This window comes from Elephas maximus, chromosome 23, assembly GCF_024166365.1.
Source record: "Elephas maximus indicus isolate mEleMax1 chromosome 23, mEleMax1 primary haplotype, whole genome shotgun sequence".
Taxonomy (NCBI): Eukaryota; Metazoa; Chordata; class Mammalia; order Proboscidea; family Elephantidae; genus Elephas; species Elephas maximus.
In genome coordinates, this window is record NC_064841.1 from 24,636,930 (window position 1) to 24,656,301 (window position 19,372).

Below are 19,372 nucleotides of genomic sequence, written 5' to 3' on the forward strand. Positions count from 1 at the left end.
CCCTGTCCCTGGGCATTTAATGCCTACAGTATCTCTGGGTCATTATGGCAATTGAAAAAAATGCTCCTACATTCCCAATGAGATATTGGTAGTGGGCCACTGATGCAATGAATACAAAAAGAATTTAGTTATGGACTGTGTCCTCAGAGAGCTTACGATAGATTTAATATAACCAAGGGCAATGATAAAGCTATGCTTAAAGTTTTTATGAGAAAATAGAAGATGTATGCCTAATCAGGCAGATAGGTTAATAAAGACTTCTTGGGATAGCTGAGACCAAACTATGTTGAAAAATTTTGGTCACAAGGAAAGTGCACTGCAAACAGTGAGACCAGAATGGGTTTGCACTAGGACTACAATCAGTTAGATTTTGATTTATAATTAAAATAAGAAAACAATAAAGTGAAATAAAAGCTGAAAATGATTAGTGAAAAATCAAGGGTGATTTCTTGAAATCTATCTTGAGTAAGGAGGAACATGGTTGTACCACTCACTTAGGAAAAAAATAAAATTATATATATACATACATATATAGATAGAGGTGGAAAGGACTTTGGGAAAAAGAAATGAGCTCATGTTTGACCATGCTGAGTTACAGTGCTTCTGAAACACTGGAGTTGTTAGCACTGTTATGGATTGAATTATGTTCCCTCAAAATATGTGTCGTAAATCCTAACCCCTATACCTGTGGTTATAATCCCATTTTAGAATGGGTTTTCTTTGTTATGTTAATGAAACATAGGGCATGCCTGAGTCAATCTCTTCTGAGATATAAAAAGAGCAGATAGGCATACAGAAGCACACAGAGATATGGGAAGAGAGATTCCAAGCCATGTGAAGAAGCTCAGAAGAGACAAGGACTTTCCTCCATAGCCAACAGAGAGAGAAAGCCTTCACCTGAATTAGGATTTCTTTCCTCTTAAACTGTGAGAAAATAAGTTTCTGTTTGTCAGATCTACCCACTTGTGGTAGATAGCACGAGATAGCTAAGACAAGAACTCAGTGGGTGTTGTGGGTTGAATTGTGACCCCCCAAAATATGTGTTGGAATCTTGACCTTATACATGTAGAGGTGATCCTACCTGTGGATAAGGTTTTCTTTTTTATGTTAATGAGACCCTTGTCAATGTAGGGTGTATCTTAAACCAATCACTTTTGAGATATAAAGGGAGCAGACTAGGCACCCAGGAAAGCAAGCAGTAGTGGGGGAAAGACAGACTGCATGTGGAGATCTCCAAGGACTGCCAAGAAAAATGTTAGGAGCTGAGACAAGGATTTTCCCCTAGAAAGGATAGAGAAAGCCTTCCCCTAGAGCCCAAGCCCTGAATTCAGACTTCTAAAATGTAAGAAAATAAACTTCTGCTCATTAAAGCCATCACTTGTGTTATTTCTGTTACAGCAAAACTAAAAAGCTAAGTAGGTTAGTCCTTGATGGACAACCCCACTTTGCAGACTTTGTAATAAAGTAAACACTAGTCCTCCATTTGATGAAGCATTTGAAACTCCCCTTAAATACCTAGGGAGTGAAGATGATCAGAAAAGTCCTTTTTATCAGTGACAAGACCATTTATGGGTATATTTCCTCATTACTGAATCCCACAAAATACATAAAAAATGTTGACATTTGCTGAACTCTTATTCTGTGGCAGGCACTTCTCTATGTGATTTGAGTACTGATTTATGCAATCCTCACAGCAACCCTATAAGGAAGGTTCTTTTACTGGCCCTGGTGGTGCAGTGGCTAAGCATTTGGGTGCTAGCCAAAAGGTTGGCAGTTCAAATCTACCAGCTGCTCCTTGGAAACCCTGTGGAGCAGTTCTATTCTGTCCTACAGGGTTGCTATGAGCCAGAATCGACTCAACAGCAAAGGGTTATTTTAAAGATAGGAAAACTGAAGCACAGAGAGGCTAACTAGCTCTAAACTTCTACTTGGTCACACAGGTTTTTTGTTTGTTTGGTTGGTTGTTTTTAGTTGATCTGATTATTATTATTATTATCTATTATTGCCCTTGAAATATCTCCAGAAATTATCAGGCCCCCTCTTAAACACTCCCACGTTCTTCAACTTTCCTTTTGTTTTTTTAGTTTTAAATAATAGAAATTTATTTTCTCACAGTTCTGTAGGATAAAAGTCCAAATCAGGGTCTTGACTATGTAGACTCCTGTGAGTCTCTGTCCAAGTTATTTTCCAGTTTGGGCCTGTGGTCCTTGGAGTTTCTTGGGGTCTATCTCCCCCCTTTGTCCATTCTATACTTTTTATAACTTAGAAATTATTAGGTTTATGATCCACACTACTCTGATAAGACCTCATTAGCATAATAAAAGAAAAGCTCCTGTTTCTAAACCGAGTCATATTTACAAGTCCAGCGGTTTGGGTTTCAACACTTATTTTGTTGTTGTTGTTTGTTTTTAAATAATATTTTATTGTGATTAAGGTGAAAATTTACACAGAAAATTAGGTTCTCTTTCAACAGTTTCTACACAGGTATTCAGTTACATTTTTCACAAACACACGGTTTTTAACTGAAAACCATGTTTTAACCTAGGTGGACTGGAGACTCTCCTGCACTACACTGACTCACATGCTTGGCAGTCACTCCACTGATCATAAACATTTAGTCACCCAAATTTTTTTGGAGAATTGAGTATTTCTAGCACTTCTGACACAGCAGTCCTTTCTCATGCTCTTTTAGTCATGGCCATGTTCTATAGATTTCTCCCAATAAATTGTATTCAATTCTAGTTTCACAAAAAAGAAAAAAAAAATTTTTTTTTTTCCTTCAAACTACAGACATTGGTTAACAATATGAGCTTTAGTGTTAGACACACTTGGGTTTGAATCGTGGCTCTGCCAACCTACAATCTACGTGATCTTAAAGAAGTTGCCACAGCCCCTCAGAGGTTTCAATATCTTTAGCCTGGTAATGTCTACTGCACAGGGTGGTTGCGAGAATTGCAAATGAAAATGTATATTGACTGCTTAATACAAGAAAAAAGACTTTTTTTTTATTTTTTAGCATACCATAAATCCCCAGTATATAGTTTTACCAAGAAAGCTCTAAAATAAGGTTATTTTCCAGAATACCAGGTAACGTTACCTATTTGTCTCTTTTTTTCTACACACAGTGGTGATTAGAAAAACATTTTCTTAAGTAAATATAGTATACCAAAATGGACAGGGAAGTTAAAAACAAAGAAGGAGGTATTAAGTCTGCAATGAACAAAAGAACAATAAACTCAAAAAAGCATATGTAGGAAACAATAAATTTGCCTTGTTTTTATTTTTGTCTGGGCTGGCCTGGTGCCCTTAACGGCTTCTGCTCCACCAGCTATGTTGTAAGCCTTTAGGGAATTCCTCCAGGATCCTTCTCTCACTGTTCCTTCCAATTCACTAACTAGGATTTTGTGTCACTGGGTACTTTTCATCTTGCCTAGTACTTCTTTGCTTTGAGTCAGAAATGACTTGACAGCACTGGGTTTGGTTTGGGTTAGTACTTCCTGCAACCTTTCCACTCAGTGCTTTTGTACAGAGCTGTAGGAGGCAGTCTGCCTGACATGGGCTGACTTTGCCTTGGAATAACTTCTTTACGACCTCCTTTGCCTTTATGGGCTAAAAACCAAAGGCTAATCAACTCTAGTTCTGTGTACAGCCTGACCTATGAGATCCAAGGCCACCTAAAAGCTTGGTGTTCAAGGAAATGTTCTGTCTTCAGAATTAACGTATACTCAGACAAAAAAGTATACTCAGGAAAAAAGGGTGTATATACACAATTTTTTTCCTTATTAATAGAGATCATAACAGTTACCAATTATAAACATGCAGTGGGCTAGGTACTTTAAATATTTTATGTTATTTAAAATTCAAAACAAATTTGTGGAAATATATATGTTATGCATTTCATTCAGAAGACCTGACTGAAGTTCAGGGCCGTGGCTAGTTCAAAGTCACACAATTCATCAATGTCAAAGCTTGAGTTTAGTTCCATGTCTACCTGATACCTACTATGCAGCTCTGCCCCTGCAGTGCCCGCCTACTTAGAGAAACAAGTTCCATTCCGAGAAAATTAATTGTGGTTAGAGTCTTGAAAGGACTCTCTCTTTTCCTACTGGGCTGAAAACAGTCACACTTACACTAACCTTTTTCCCTGTAGTTACCAAATCTTCTTTATTTTTGTACATGGCCTACCATGTTGGTGATCAATGAACGTTTGTTGAATGGATGACTGAATTATCAGAGTGACTCTTGAATTATCTGATAAACCTAGAATGTCCTTAGGTGTCAAAAAAGATTATTTAAGTCCCAACTCACAATCAGACAACTGACCATGTGTTTGCAGAGGCTCAATTTATAATGTGCCGTTGACAGATAGTGACTATAGGTGGAAATGATTTTCCATGGACCAAACCAAAGAGTTACTCAATTTGTAGCTAGAATTTACCAACATAAAAAATGGCAGGCCACAGAATCACTCTCCACACAAACACAAAGTTTCTATCATTAAAAGTACAGGTATATCTTGAAGCTGTCATAAAGTTAAATACTAGCTTATATTCCCATGACCTACAACGGTAAATCAGGGTGTTTCTAGAGGACTTTAGGCAAGAGTCCTGGGCAGAAGCCTTCCTAAGACTTGAAAATCATTTGCTGGGCTTTGCTCTTTATTTTTGTTCATTTTCATTTAAATTAATGTGAGAATTTGTATCTAGAGGTAAACTCGGTATATACAGCCAAAGACCAAAGTCTGGCGCTATTATTCAAGACAAAGGCATCAAGAAAAGTACATCTGATGGGGAAGAGAAAGATGGTATATTTCAATATACGTGCATAAAAACCCAAATTTTGTTGCTCAAATGGCATTCTTGAAATAACTTTGTAAAAACTGTCTGCAAAGCTAATATATAAAGCATATTGGAGATTAATAAGAGATTGAAAGAAATTTAGAAGTTATATTTGCCTTGTGTGTATGAGTAAATGAGCCAGTATTAGTATATGTTCTTAAAACATGTATAAATAACAATTATCTTCAGCCTTTTAATCACTAAATCACATTTACTACACTGGGTAATTGTAGCTTTGGAACTCTCAGCTGTTTTAAAGATGATTGTTTTCAGCGGTCTTGGCTTGTGAATTCTTCCCTCTTCACTATGTCATTGCATTAATGTCATTGCTTGAATGAATATCCTATCCTAGAAAATCTATGAATACTCAGGACTCCATCAGTCATTGCTTGATGGAATGGAATGAAGCTCCAGTGTGTCATGCATGCAAAGCAGCCTAATAGTTTCATAATATTTCTCTGGCATTTCATATATGACACATTATTTTGTAAAATATTTAAACTTTGTTCTGTTTTAATTATTTCCAGCTTGAGGAAGCTATATAACTCCAGGCAAGTTTAGGTGTATATCAATTGGAATAAATTAATCAGCCAATTAATATTTTACATTTCTTTACAAAATTAGACATGGGATGCTTAATTACTTGAAAAAGCTTATCTTTAAATAAATCAGTATTGCAAGACAAGCTCATTTATCTTTCCTATTAGAAAAACATATACAAATAAGTAATAAAACACAGTAAACGGGGAAAAGTCTAATTTAGATCAAATCAACTGTGCCAAGAATATGCCTGCATTAAAAAGAAATTACCAGAAGCATCTGGTGATCACTTAAAAGCTCAAGGGACTGCATACCTCGAGATTCATAGTGAATCAGTGGCTTCGTTTTGACTCTGCTATTGAACTAATGTAAAATTATTCTCTACCTAATTATTGGTTTATAGGCATTTGTGTTCATAAGCCAAATAGATACACTTATGTACTTTAAGTCTAAAGGTAAGCAGCAGAGGAGAAATGGTAAAATAGCATAATGCTTTAAAGGAAAAAAGACCTATACATCCAGTTTGCAAATAAATCACATTAGTCATACCGGCCCAAGGATGTGCATATCATTCCTGTTTCCAGGAAAGTCATTGTTTTGAGGAAATAGTGATAGTGGTAGAGAAAAAGAACAAGATTTGTCAATTTTTCCACTCAATTTGAAGAATATGTTTCCTTTCACCAAGAAGGAACCCTGGTGGTGCAGTGGTGAAGAGCTCAGCTGCGAACCCAAGGGCCAGCAGTTCAAATCCACCAGCGGCTCCTTGGAAACCCTGTGGGAAGTTGACTCTCCTTCAGGGTCGCTATGAGTTGGAATTGACTTGACAGTAGCAGGTTAGTTTTTTGTTTTTACCAGGAAGACAGGCAGATAAGAAGTTCCTAGGAGAGCCTATGTGATTTAATTTCATTTCCTACTGTTACAGTAAGGTTTGGAAGACTTCACTACTTTTTTTTTTTTTAATAACCTTTATTGAAGAAAAATGTGCACAGGATAAAATTCACCAGTTTTTAAATGTATATTTTAGTGAGTTTTGGAGAAAAAAAAATGTCCATGTAACCACCACCACAAAGTATAGAACTTTACCATTACCCCAAAAAGTTTCTTATGCTGCTTTGTTACCAGTCATCCCACCATTGACCCTAAGCAACCACTGATCTACTTTCTGTCTCCATTGATTGGTTTTCCTAAATTTTTATATAAATGGAATCATACAGTATATACTCTTTTGGGTCTGCCTCCTTTAGTTCAGCTTAGTATTTTTAAGATCATTATATTGTTGCTTATAACAGTAGTCTGTTCCACTTTATGGTGGAGTAATACGGTGCAAATGGTTAAGCACGTGGCTACTAACCAAAAGGTTGGTGGTTCAAGTCCACCTAGAGGTTCCTGGGATGAGCCATTGAAAACCCTATGGAGCTCAGTTCTACGCTGAAACCCGTGAAATCCCCATAAGTTGGAATTGACTAGATAGCAATTAGTTTTGTTTTTGTTTAATATTCCACTAAACAAATATAACATAATTTGTTTATCCATTCCCCTATTCACAAACAATTGAGTTGTTTCCAGTTTGGGACTATTATTAACAAAAGTGCTTGTGGGTGTGTTTTCATTTCTCTTGGATGAATACCTAGGTCTGGAATTGCTAGGTTGTATGGTAAATTCATGTTTATCTTTAAAAAACTGCCAAATTGTTTTCCAAAGTAATTGCATCATTTTGCATTTTACCAGAAAGCTATGAGAGTTTCAGTGGCTCTGTTTCCTTGTCACCATTTTGGTATTGGCAGTCATTTAATTTTAACCATTCCATGGACTTGTGGTGCTATTTCAATGTGGTTTTAATTTCTATTTCCATGATAATTAATGAGGTCTAATACCTTTCTTATACGGTCGCTATGAGTCGGAATCGACTCGATGGCACTGTTTTTTTTTTTTTTTTTAAATACCTTTCTGTTTGCTTGTCATTTGTGTAACTTCTGTGAAATGTCTGCTCAAATTTTCTTTTTTATTGGGTTGTCTTCTAATTACTGAGCTGCAAGAGCTTTTAATATATTCTGGATATAGGTCTTCTGACAAATTTTGTATTGAGAATATCATCTCACAAGCCATGATTTGTCTTCATTTTTTAATTAAGAGCTGGATTTTTTAATTTTGTCCAGGTGCAACTTATTTTTGCTTTCATGTTTTGGGCTTTTTTTGTCTGCCCAACTCAAGGTCATGAAGATATTCTCCTATGTTTTCTGCTGGAAGATTTTTTAACGCTTTATTTTAAGCCTATAGTCCCTTTTGTCTTAACTTTTGAGTATTTTTATCAGAACCAAGATTCCCTGTTTGGTACTTTGTTGAAAATAAATTGATCATATAAGTGTAGGTCTATTTCTGGACTCTGTCCATTGACCTATATGTCTATCCTTATACTTGTAACTCCACTCTGTCTTGGTTACTGTAGCTTCATAGAAGTCTTAAAATCAGTTAGTATAAATCTTCCAAACTTCAGTTTATTTTTAATGTAATGATTACTTATTTTGAAACTTAATAGAATATTAGTTTGTCCCTTAAAATTAAAAAAAAAAATCTACAGAGAAATTTATATTTTTAAATAATTGGTATTTATGAAAAATGATACCTAAAGATGTTCATTTTCTTGCTAATTGCTATGTAATATAACAGGTTACAAATACTTAATAATGTAGATGAGGGCTAAATATTTACATAAATCCTATAAAAGAATAATCTAATTCACAGTTTAGAAAGGGTAAAGTCACAAATATATTAACCCTTAAGCATATCAATTGTTACTAGGTTTTCCATGGTATCTTTATTTTGTCATGCTTGCTTTCAGGAGACCTATAAATCAGTTTTCTCTCTTCTGAACTCCGACGTAGCTTGTTTTACCAAAATGAAATACCTCAAAAAGCTTTTTGGAAGACATCCACAGTTCAAACATTTGATGAGAACAGTCAGTAACTGATTTAGTTTGGCAAAAATATAGCTCAGCATTCCACAATAATACAATTTGGCCATTTGACTACTATCTAGGTTATAGTCATGATGGTTAATTTTACATTTCAACTTGGCAAGGCTATGGTGCCCAGTCATTTGGTCAAACACTAGTCTAGATGCTGCTGTGAAGGTATTTTGTAGATGTGATTAACATTCACAATCAGTTGAATTTAAGTAAAGGAGGTTAGCCTCAAAAGTGTGAGTAAGCTCATCCAATCAGTTGAAGGACTTAGAAGAAAAAATTGAAATCAACTGGAGAAGAAGGAATTCTGTCTCAGGACTGTAACTATGAAATCCTCCCAGAATTTCCTGCATCTTGCCCTGCAAATATCAGATTTGCCAGCCCCAAGAATTGTGTGAACCAAATCCTTAATCAATCTTTCTCTCTTGTTCATATATATATATCAAAAAAACCTGTTGTGGTCACATCAGTTCCAACTCATAGTGAGCTTACAGGACAGAGTAGAGCTACCCCATAGGGTTTCCAAGGAGTGCCTGGTGGATTCAAGCTGCCAAAATTTTGGTTAGCAGCTGAGCTCTTAACCACTGAACCACCAGGGCCCCTCTATATGAAAAATCTTAGGTTGATCATAACTAATGATTAAACTCTAGAAATCTCAACTACTTTTTTCCCAAAATTTGTCTAAGTATAGAAGTGAGTCAAGTCTAAATCCAGGGGAGTTAAAAATTAAAATTGGTTAACTCTATCTGATATATCATGAGATGCTCATATGATAATATAAACATTAAATGTTAATCTTGAAAGAAACAAATCATTGGAGTTGATGATATAAAAATATTAACTAAGAAAAATTTCTAAGAAAAAATTTAGGGCATGGGCCAAATTTCTCTTCTTTCTTGTTCTTAGTTGCTATGACTAATAAATCTAACCCACTGAAACCCGTTGCCTTTGAGTCAATTTTGACTCATAAGGACCTTATAGGACAGAGTAGAACTGCCCTGTAGGGTTTCCACAGAGTGGCTGGTGGACTCGAACTGCCTTTTGGTTAGCAGCCAAGCTCTTAACTACTGCGCCACCAGGACTCAGTTAAATAGGTGGGTTTACTGAGAATGTACTCTGTTTTAGGCACTGTTTTAGACACTGGGATACAAATATAAACATGTGCATTCCATTCCTCATGGATCATTCACCTGCTCCCTTTGTAGCTGCAAGTTGACGACTTGTATTACCAGACGTGGTAGGGCTGAATAGATAAGGCATTAGTTCTATCTGTAACACTTCATTTACTTAGAAGAGTGGGCAAGAGCACACACTTTGGAGCCAGGTTGCATAGGCTAGAATTCAAACTGCCTGTTATCAGCCGTGTAACATGGAAAAGTTATGTAGTCTCTCCATAGGTCAGTTCTCTCAACTGTAAAGTGCAGATTATAGTACCTTCCTGAGAGGATGTTATAAGGGTTAATTAGTTAACTCACACAAAGGCATTTGTAACTGTGCATGGCATATAATAAACACTGAAAAATGGTAGCAATTTTTACTGCCTCAGGTTAATAAAGCTAAATGTTTTCTTTTACTGGGTATATAGGTGTCTTTTATGTCATTTTTATACTTTGCTAGATACTTGAAATATTTAATCATAAAATTTTTTCAATAAAAAGTAACTGAAAATTAAATACTATTTTAATAGCAATCAAACTATAAAGTATCTTTGAATTAACTTGAAAAATTACTCATAAAACTTTTATAAATAGTTAACACTGTAGTAAAAGACATGAAGAAAGACCTAAATAATTGAAGAAACATAACGATCATGTATGGAATAAGAAAACATTATTAAGATGGCAAGTCTCAATGAAATAAGTTTTAAATTAAAATCAATTTTAAAATGCACATCAACATATAAAAAAATTTTGTAAAATAAGATGGAAGGCAGGTATTACCAAATATGAGTACATATTACAAAGTCATAAACACAAAAGGTGTGGTACTGCAAGAGAAACAAAGGAATAAAATAGAGAATCCAGAGACAGAATCGTAAACATGATAGAGATAGCCTCATAACTTCAGGCAAAGGATGTATTTGGTAGATAGCATTGGGAAAGCAGGTTCACTATTTTGGATCTTAGAGATTTGAAAGTCTTCAAAGCTCCAGTTCTGTTGAGTCTCTGCTGTAAAATCGTTTCCAACTGCCTGTGTATAGACATCACAACCTTAAATAGGTATCTATGATAATACCTTAGCTCACACCTCAACTTGGAAGTGACAGCCTTTTGCCAGCTGTGCCCCATCAAGGCCCTCAGAGAAGCTGTATGGAATGTCTCCCTGCCAACCTCTCCCCATCACCCCCTGCTAATCAGGAATTAGGATGGAAACACTAGAGAAAGGTGATACAAAGCTTTATTTTCCCTCTGATCTGCATACATTTGCCCTTCTTCAATAGCATTTTCCATCATTCAGGACTAATTTGTATTATCATTTGATGTGCAAGCAGCCAGAGCTAGAATGCTTATAATAAAGTTGTTCTTTTCTTCTAAACTCAACAGATAACCTGCATTTTGCAATTTCTTTCCATAATCCTACCTGTTTTCACATATGGGTTCTTGTTCCGAATAAAGAAATTCACAACTCTTCTGAACCAGTTTATGTATACAACTTATTTGGAAAGAGATTAAAATTGTAAACAAACAAAAAAACATGCAGTTTTACACTTCTGTTCATTTTAACATAATACATTTTACGTTATGGTTTTTATGAATATATGGTTCTTATTTCTTTAACCAAATTTCATATCCTCAAGGGCAGAAATCATACTCTAATATTTCTGCTGTATCTCCACTCCCTCAAAATCAGAGGAGTGATGAATATCTATAGGGCTTCAGTATACAAAATAAATAGGTTTCACAGTAGGATGCACTGGCTATAAGTAACAGTGCCTTATATTTTAAACACGTTAAACAATTAATGATTATTTAAAAAGTCGATAGCATGGTATACAAAATATACACAGAAAGTAAGTGCTTTAAATGGAACACTTGTAAAGTTAGAGATGCAAATCCCAAACTTAAAAAAAAAAAAAAGTGATAATAAGTGAGGACAAAAAGCAAAAATAGGAAAAAAAAAAAATTAGGCTACTTGTCTGCTTTTCTTAGCGAATTCCCTTCTATCATTGAACAACTCTTACATTAGTGAGTCACTCTATTAGAATGAATATGACTCAGTTTATTCCACACCGTCTTTGAAGGACACCATGAAATGTTCATATATGAAATTGCCGTTTGAATGTTTCTTGTTTAAAAATTAGGGAAAAAATAGAAACAATAATGGGGTTGTTTTCTTGATTCAAAAAAAACAAAAATCCAAAGGGACTGATACAGCTATTTTATAGATGAGGAAGAGCAGGTTTATTTCCAGGGTCACATCCTGAAGCACTGGTACAGCAGGTGAGGCATCTTTTCTATGTCTTGATTAAATAACCATCTTCCTAGAAAATTGCCCTTATTGACTCCTGAACAACTAAAATGTCTTATGAGATTTCAAAACATGATGCAAGCTTCACCTCGCATAGAACCTGTGTTAATGCATCCTTCAGATTTTTTTTTTCCAAAAAAGAATAAGAGATCAAAATGTTAGAAAGCAGCAATATCTCTAAAAATGAAGAGACTGTGTTAAGGCATCATAATTATCTATAAAGGTAGACACACCAAAGGAGGCAGAAGTATCTCATACAAGATGAAGCTAATGAAGTTACTTTAATACCATGGTGTCAAGGATATACTTCTATTTATTCCTGTGAAGGACTCTGTGATTCTCTTGAGCCTGGGCAGGCCAGTATCTTGCTAAATTCTTATAAGATGTCATATGACCACAACTCAGAAATGTACCTTCTCTATTCATAAGCTGACAGGGCCATGTGAGACTGAAGCAATCCTAGAACTATATTCTCCCTTTTATGAAGCCTGATTCGAAGAAACTACCATTCCCACTAACTGCTCCAATGCTGTTTAATATACAGAGTATTTAATTGCCTAAATTCCCTATGACCTAGGAATTCCACTTTCAAGATTACACCCAATAGTAATTGGTACACATGTTCACCAAAAGACATGTGCAAGAACGTCCATAGCACCTATTCATAATAGTCCCCAAATGGAAGCAACCCAAATATCTACCAACTGTAGAATATGTAAACAATTTGTGGTATATATTCATATAATGGGGTCCTGGTAGTACAGTGGGTAAGAGCTCAGTTGCTAACCAAAAGGTCAGCAGTTCAAATCTACCAGTCGCTCTTTGGAAGCCCTATGGGGCAGTTCTACTCCATCCTATAGGGTCACTATGAGTCAGAATTGACTCAATGGCAATGGGTTATTCATATAATAGACTCCTGTATGGCAACAAGGTCCCCGAGTGGTACAAATGGTCTGTGCTTGGCAGCCAACCTAAAGGTTGATGGTTCAAACCCACCCAGCAGTACTGCAGAAAAAAGCCCTGGTGATCTGCTTCCATAAAGATTATTGTTGTTGTTGTTTTGTGCTGTCAAGTCAATTTCAACTCATAGCAAACCCATATGGCAGGGAACTGACTCATAGGATTTTCTTGGCTGTAATCTTTACAGAAGCAAATTGCCAGGTATTTCTCCTTTGGAGCCATTAGGTTGTTTTGAACTTAAAACCTTTTCATTAACAGCTGAGTGCTTCACTGTTTGCAGCACAAGGAATCCTTCCATAAATATTACCACCAAGAAAACCCTATAGAATAATTCTACTACATAATACATAGGATCACCATGATTTGGAATTAACTCAACGGCAATGGGTTTTTTGGTTTATATAGCAACAAGAATGATCAAAATTACAAATGACACACAACAGCAATAACGCAGATAAGTTCGTTTCTCAAATATAATATTAAGCAAAAGAAGACAAGCAATAAAGAGTATGTAATATTTGATTCCATTAAATATAGTTCAAAAAGAGATAAAACTAAATTATTAAAAGTAAGACTATTGTTACTCTTGGAGAGTTAGTGATTAGAAGGGAGCACAGGGGTAGCTCTGGGGTGCTAATAACACAAATATATAAATTTTGTAAAAGTCATTGAGCTGAATGCTTATGATTTGTGCATTTTTCCATATGTATAGTGGACTTCACTAAAAAGTTCACTAACAAAAGTATAACTATACAAGGATGAAAAACGTAGAAAGTGAGAGGTAGTGACTTGTCAGGATTTTTAAGTAAATAATTTAATTTCGATGATTAGCGAACTGATGTAACAGGTCTTTCCAGGTATTTTGCCCAGTACCAGAAAGGGAAGATGATCGGATTTGTGCATTATATACTTGAGAGTGAGCATGTTTGTGTGCTACTATATGTAATGGAGTTTACCTAAACATAAAATGTTTTTTGAGGATGCTAGTATTTACTAATCTAGCAAATTTCCTAATGAACACTTAAGGGTTTACAGGATGCCAAAATAACTAGTCAGAAAACAAAAAATCAGAGTATTTTCAAGAACTGACTCAGACTAGGGTAAGAAAATCTCATGACAAAACAGACATTTCTAACTTCTAGTTTGTATTCAGATAACAAGTCATTTTATGTTACACTCTTGGAGTTTGACTGGTAGCCAAGGAAGGTGCTACATTTCCAGCTTCGCTTTCACATAACTCATACACCTGATTCCAGAGACCAAACCTATGAAAACACCTTTTTTTTCTCCCCAACACAAAGACATTTGATTTAGCACCCGATTACACATTACAAAAACAAGTTTTGTTACTGTTGTTATTTTTACTTAGGGGCTTTCTCTTCTTATCTGTTAAGAAATGTTTATTTCATCAGATGGAAAAATCTGATTCCTCAAACGTTTCAAAAACAGGCACTACCAAATTGTCAAGAATTCTGTTCTTTATAGAAATTTTAAGAAGAAAAGAAACAATCTGTTGAGTTCATAAGCTAGCTAAGAACCCAGCTTCTCTTATCAGGCCCCCACACAAATAACTCTGGCTTCTTTTAAGTAGTACATTAACTCATCTACTTATGAAATACCAGAATATTATTTTATTTTCCAAATGGAAAACATAAATGTAATAGTATAAGAAAATAAAATATTTAGAGGCACCCCATTTCATCCACATGCTGAATATTTCACGACTGTGTTCTCCGTTTGTATCTAACTTCAGAATGTAGACTCAAGAAAGTCTGTATAAGTCATCCGTAGTCAATCTCTAAAACACATATGTACACCAGAATAAAAGCAAAAACAAAACAAAACAAAAAACCCTAGTGGAAAGAGAAAAGAAAAATCATCCTTTACTATGGTCTTTCCCATTTTCAAGACATTCCGTTTCTATTTATAATTATGTTTCTTCTCCAAATTAAAACTATTTAGGAAGAAACAAATTTTGTTTAGGATGGAAATGTGTTTTTTTTATGACTGTAAGATGTTGAGAGTGTAAAGATAAATGAAAATGAGTTTTTCCATTTATAAAGGCCAAAGAGACCCCTCTTCTCGTAAGAGCGCTTTCTTGGAGAGAGAAAGTAAAATCTGAGTCCTTCTTTTACCTTTGGGGTAGAGGTAAATCTTTCTAGCAACTAAGCTTGGATTTCAGCTTTTACAATACAGAGATATCACCAAGGCTGAGGCCAAAATAACTACTAGACAGGGAAAAATGTACCTCTGAAATAAGCTCAGGAGCCTGTCAAGAGTAGAGGCTACCTCTGAAATAAGCTCGGGAGCCTGTCAAGAGTAGAGGCTCTTCTCCAGGAGATAAGAGAAGTTATTCTTTCTTCTGCTTTCTCGTATCAAATGTGTGTCACTTTGCCCTAACATTGTAATCAATTTTAAGCTCCTTTACATTCAGATGAATCTGTTGAAGGCGCACAACAAAGGGGACCCCATGAGACAGAGTAGAACTGCCCCCTCAGGTTTCCTAGGTTGTAATCTTTACAAAAGAAGATCACCAGGTCTTTTCTCCTGTGGAGGGTCTGGTAGGTTCCAACCACCATTCTTTTGGTTAGTAGGTGAGCGCTTAACCTTTGCTTCACCAGGGCTCCTTTTCTTACTCAACTATAAGTTATGTTCTCTACCACTGGTACAGGGAACTCTTTTTGTTGGCAGGATTGTTCTGTTACCCTGTGATGGCTCATCTTATGTGTCAGCTTGGCTAAGTTATAGTGTTCAGTTGTTTGGTCAAACACTAGTCTAGATGTTGCTGTGAAAACATTTACATGTGATTAATATTTAAATAAATTGACCTTAAGTAAAGCAGATTCCACTCCATAATATGGGTGAGCCTCATCCAAGCAGCTGACAGCCTTCAGAGCAAAAGCTGAGGTTTCCTAAGGGAGGAGGATTCTAACATAGCTATCCTGCCAGAGTTCCTACCCTGCTGCTACCTAGTTTATTGATTTTGAAAACAATAAATTGCTGGAGTTTCCAGTCTTTTGCCTGACCTACAGATTTTGGACTTGCTAGCCTCTGCAATCATGTGAGCCAGTTACTTAAAGTAAATCTCTCTCTTTCTCTCTAATTATTACTTCTGTTTGTCTGGAGAACCTTGAATAATACCCTCTCTGACAAGAGGAAGACAACTAACATAAAATGAATGCCAATTGTGTGTCAGGCCTGTCTGATTTAATGAAAACTTTTTGTAAAGTACACTGAAAACATAACTTCTGTTAACTTCACAAATTCTATTATTTTAGGTAGTATAGCACATAACAGCAAATGCAATAGGTATCCTGCAGGTAGGAAATGAAAAATTGCAGTTGAATTTTATTTGAGATTTATGCTTCCATGTACTTTCTATCTACCAAAATATTCTGTAAAAGTGAGGGAAGAAGAGGGAAAAAGGTGATCATGCAGTTTTTGGCATATGGTAAGCTGAATCTTACCCTAAAGCATGCATGCAAATGGATAATGAGTTTATCTGCACTCTGAGGATACTGTTCTCAATATTTTAAAGTCCTTCGGCTCTGTTTCCCTTAGCTGATTATCAGTATTGAATCAAATGTTCCTATGCCTTCATGTCGCCCTGATTTTTTTTCAGAGTTAAAAGTTAATTACTGATTTTATGAGTGACATTGCTGTTTCTGCTGCTTCAAGCAAGGGTTATTTTCCTCCCCCATCCTTAAATAACATCAGCTGACTATGCTGAATAAAAGTAACAACAATTACCAAAAACGTTTCTGACTAGAACCATCATGTTTCTAGTAACCCGCAAGATGAACAGGACTTCCAGTGGAGTTTGGGAGGTTGGGGACATGAGGAGGTAAGTGAGGATTTGAAAAACTATTCAAAGTTAATTCATTTTTCTCCAGATGGTTTCCCTTTTACTTCCTCCCTCTGCCTCCTCCCTAAGACATCTGAGAGAATTTAAAGGCTGTCATGGTGGTTTTAAGATTGTAAGAGCACTAAATCACTAAATCATAAAATACTTTTTAAAGTGAATTTTAGGTGTCTAATTACTCCTTGGAAACTCTGCTGACAGAGTGGTTAAGTGCTACGGCTGCTAACCAAGAGATCAGCAGTTCGAATCTACAAGGCACTCCTTGGAAACTCTATAGGGCCATTCTACTCTGTCCAATAGGGTCACTATGAGTCAGAATCAACTCGATGGCAATGGGTTTGGGTTTTCTGATTTAATTACTTATTGGAGCCTTGGTGGCACAGTGGTTAAGTGATATGGGTGCTAACCAAAAGGTCGGCAGTGTGAATCCACCAGGTGATCCTTGGAAGCCCTATGGGGCAGTTCTACTCTGTCCTATAGATCTGGTGGAAGGAAGAAAAGATAAAAAAACCCAAAAAAACCGAAAAAAAAAAACAGTGGTATAAAAGAAGCATAAAACATGATCTTTGTATTTAATCTGTTTTGGAAAGATTCAAATAATTTGTGTGAAACAACAATGACAACAAAATCATCACTACAGTTGGATTTTAAATGAGAAATCTAAGTCTGCTGCTTGAATAGTAAACTCATTCCTGTCAAGTCAATTACAACTCATAGCAACCCTATAAGACAGAGTGGGAAGGTTTTATAGGAGAAGAATTGTGAAAAGTGACAAAGAAGAGGTTGTGCATTTTAGGTGGAAAATGAAATAGAAAATATTTGAAAACAAATGTAGAACCAGTTTACTGGACTAAAAAAACTTGAAATATCCACAAGAATAAATGAAGCCTTTGTCAGGAATTTGAAGGTTGTTAATGTGGAAGTTACTATTCCAAGGGTATTCAATTCAAAGATGGCAATCACTCAAAGAGTTTTAACATGCTCCGACACTGCCTTCTTAATTAATTTTAATAACCTTTTAAAAATGTGTCAGACTTATCAAATTGATCAATAAATTTAGGTAAAGCAGTTAAATGTAGAGAAAATATGAAATTGAAAAAAAGACTAATCCATTATCAATACTTATAACATGTAAAAGTGATAGTTTACAATCAACTTTAAGAACCTTAAACATGGAAAGTGCTACAAGAAGAGACAATCTAGATTTCTGGCCAAAATAACAGCTTAACCGGACATACCACACCATTCCTCTACAGCAAAGACCCAAGAAACCAAGTAAAACAGAGAAAGATGACAATCGTGGAACCCTGAGCATCAAAATAAAGGATAAAGAACTAGATCAAATACCTATCAGAAGAGGAAACTAACTGCAAACAGTGAACAAGAAGAGACAGAGTGGAAAAGTCCTACCAGCTGGCCTGATACAATGCAGCCATCTTGAGATAAAGACAGCAGCAATCCTGGGTGAGAAGCACAGAAGGTAACTTCACAGAATTCTCCTCAGAACACAAAGTAACTGTATAGATATAAAAAGATATACCCAGTGTGAAATAAAGTCTTAACTGTTGGCTATAGCCAATGGAAAGAGGACAGGCACCCTCACCCAGTGACCAGAGGAGCATGCTCCCTCTCCCCCTACTCTCCTGGTGATTAGTGACACAAATCGCTTCATCCCAGCAGGCCCAACTGCCAGAGATCAGGGTATAAGCTCCACCTTCTCCCCCACCCAGGCCTGACCATCACCTTCCCACCACCTTCCTACCACCTGCCACCACCCCCCCATGACAACCCTGGTGAGCAGTGGCAGGCCATTCCGGCGTCACATCAGCCACACACTCTGCCCCTCCCACCTGCTGACCCCATCAGGCAGCAGCAGGCCATTCCCAAATAGCCAAGTGGTGGCTCCACCGTGTGCCCACACACTCACAATCCCATCACCCACCCACCCTCACCTGGCAGTTGACAACAAGTATGCAACTGTGCACTTGCTCACCCGTCACCCATTCCCCCCACTCAGTGACTAGCAAGCAACCATGGTCCCATGTGCTCGACCACCCACAAACCAACCTCCTCCTGACTTCCATCCTCCCCGTCCCCACCCAGTGATTGATAGCACCTTCATCCCGCAGCAACCAGACCTGCGGTCCTATCCACTTGACAAGTGCAACCACCCACTCCTATGCCACTGGGTAGATGACAGATGGTGGCCAACACCTGCCCACACCACCTGCAGCAACCCCGCACAACCAATGAATACAAAAGTGCACTCATACTACAAACTACTGCCGTACTCATCCAGAGACATGTAGCAAGCACTCCAGCACTGCCAGACCTGAGTCCAGCAAACCACGCAAGCCCCACCAGCCCAAATATAACAAAACAAAAGAAAACATCAAAATGAAACAAACACACAATGAATAAATTTGATAAATAAATAAATTAAATAACACCTTAATGCCTTGAAGACAACAGACAATATCAAATTATATAAATAAACAGGACAAGATGCCTTAAGCAAGCAACCAAAATACAGGACCAGAAAACCTTCCTGAGGAAAAAATAATAATTGAAATCCCTGATAAGGAATTAAAAACAGATATATAGAATCCTAAAAGAGATCAAGCAGAAAATAGACAAAACTAAGGAAAACACAGACAAAACCTTAGGAGAATTCAGGAAAACAATACAGGAACAAAATTACAAAATAGACAATTAGAAACTATACAAAAACAACAAGAAATC

General features: G+C 36.4%; 1 protein-coding gene across 24 annotated transcripts in view; it reads right to left on the reverse strand.

The window, feature by feature from the left end:
- Positions 1-19,372, reverse strand: part of NAALADL2 (N-acetylated alpha-linked acidic dipeptidase like 2) — a 1,621,055-nt gene that overhangs the window by 631,158 nt on the left and 970,525 nt on the right. The gene's annotated exons all lie outside the window — the stretch shown is intronic.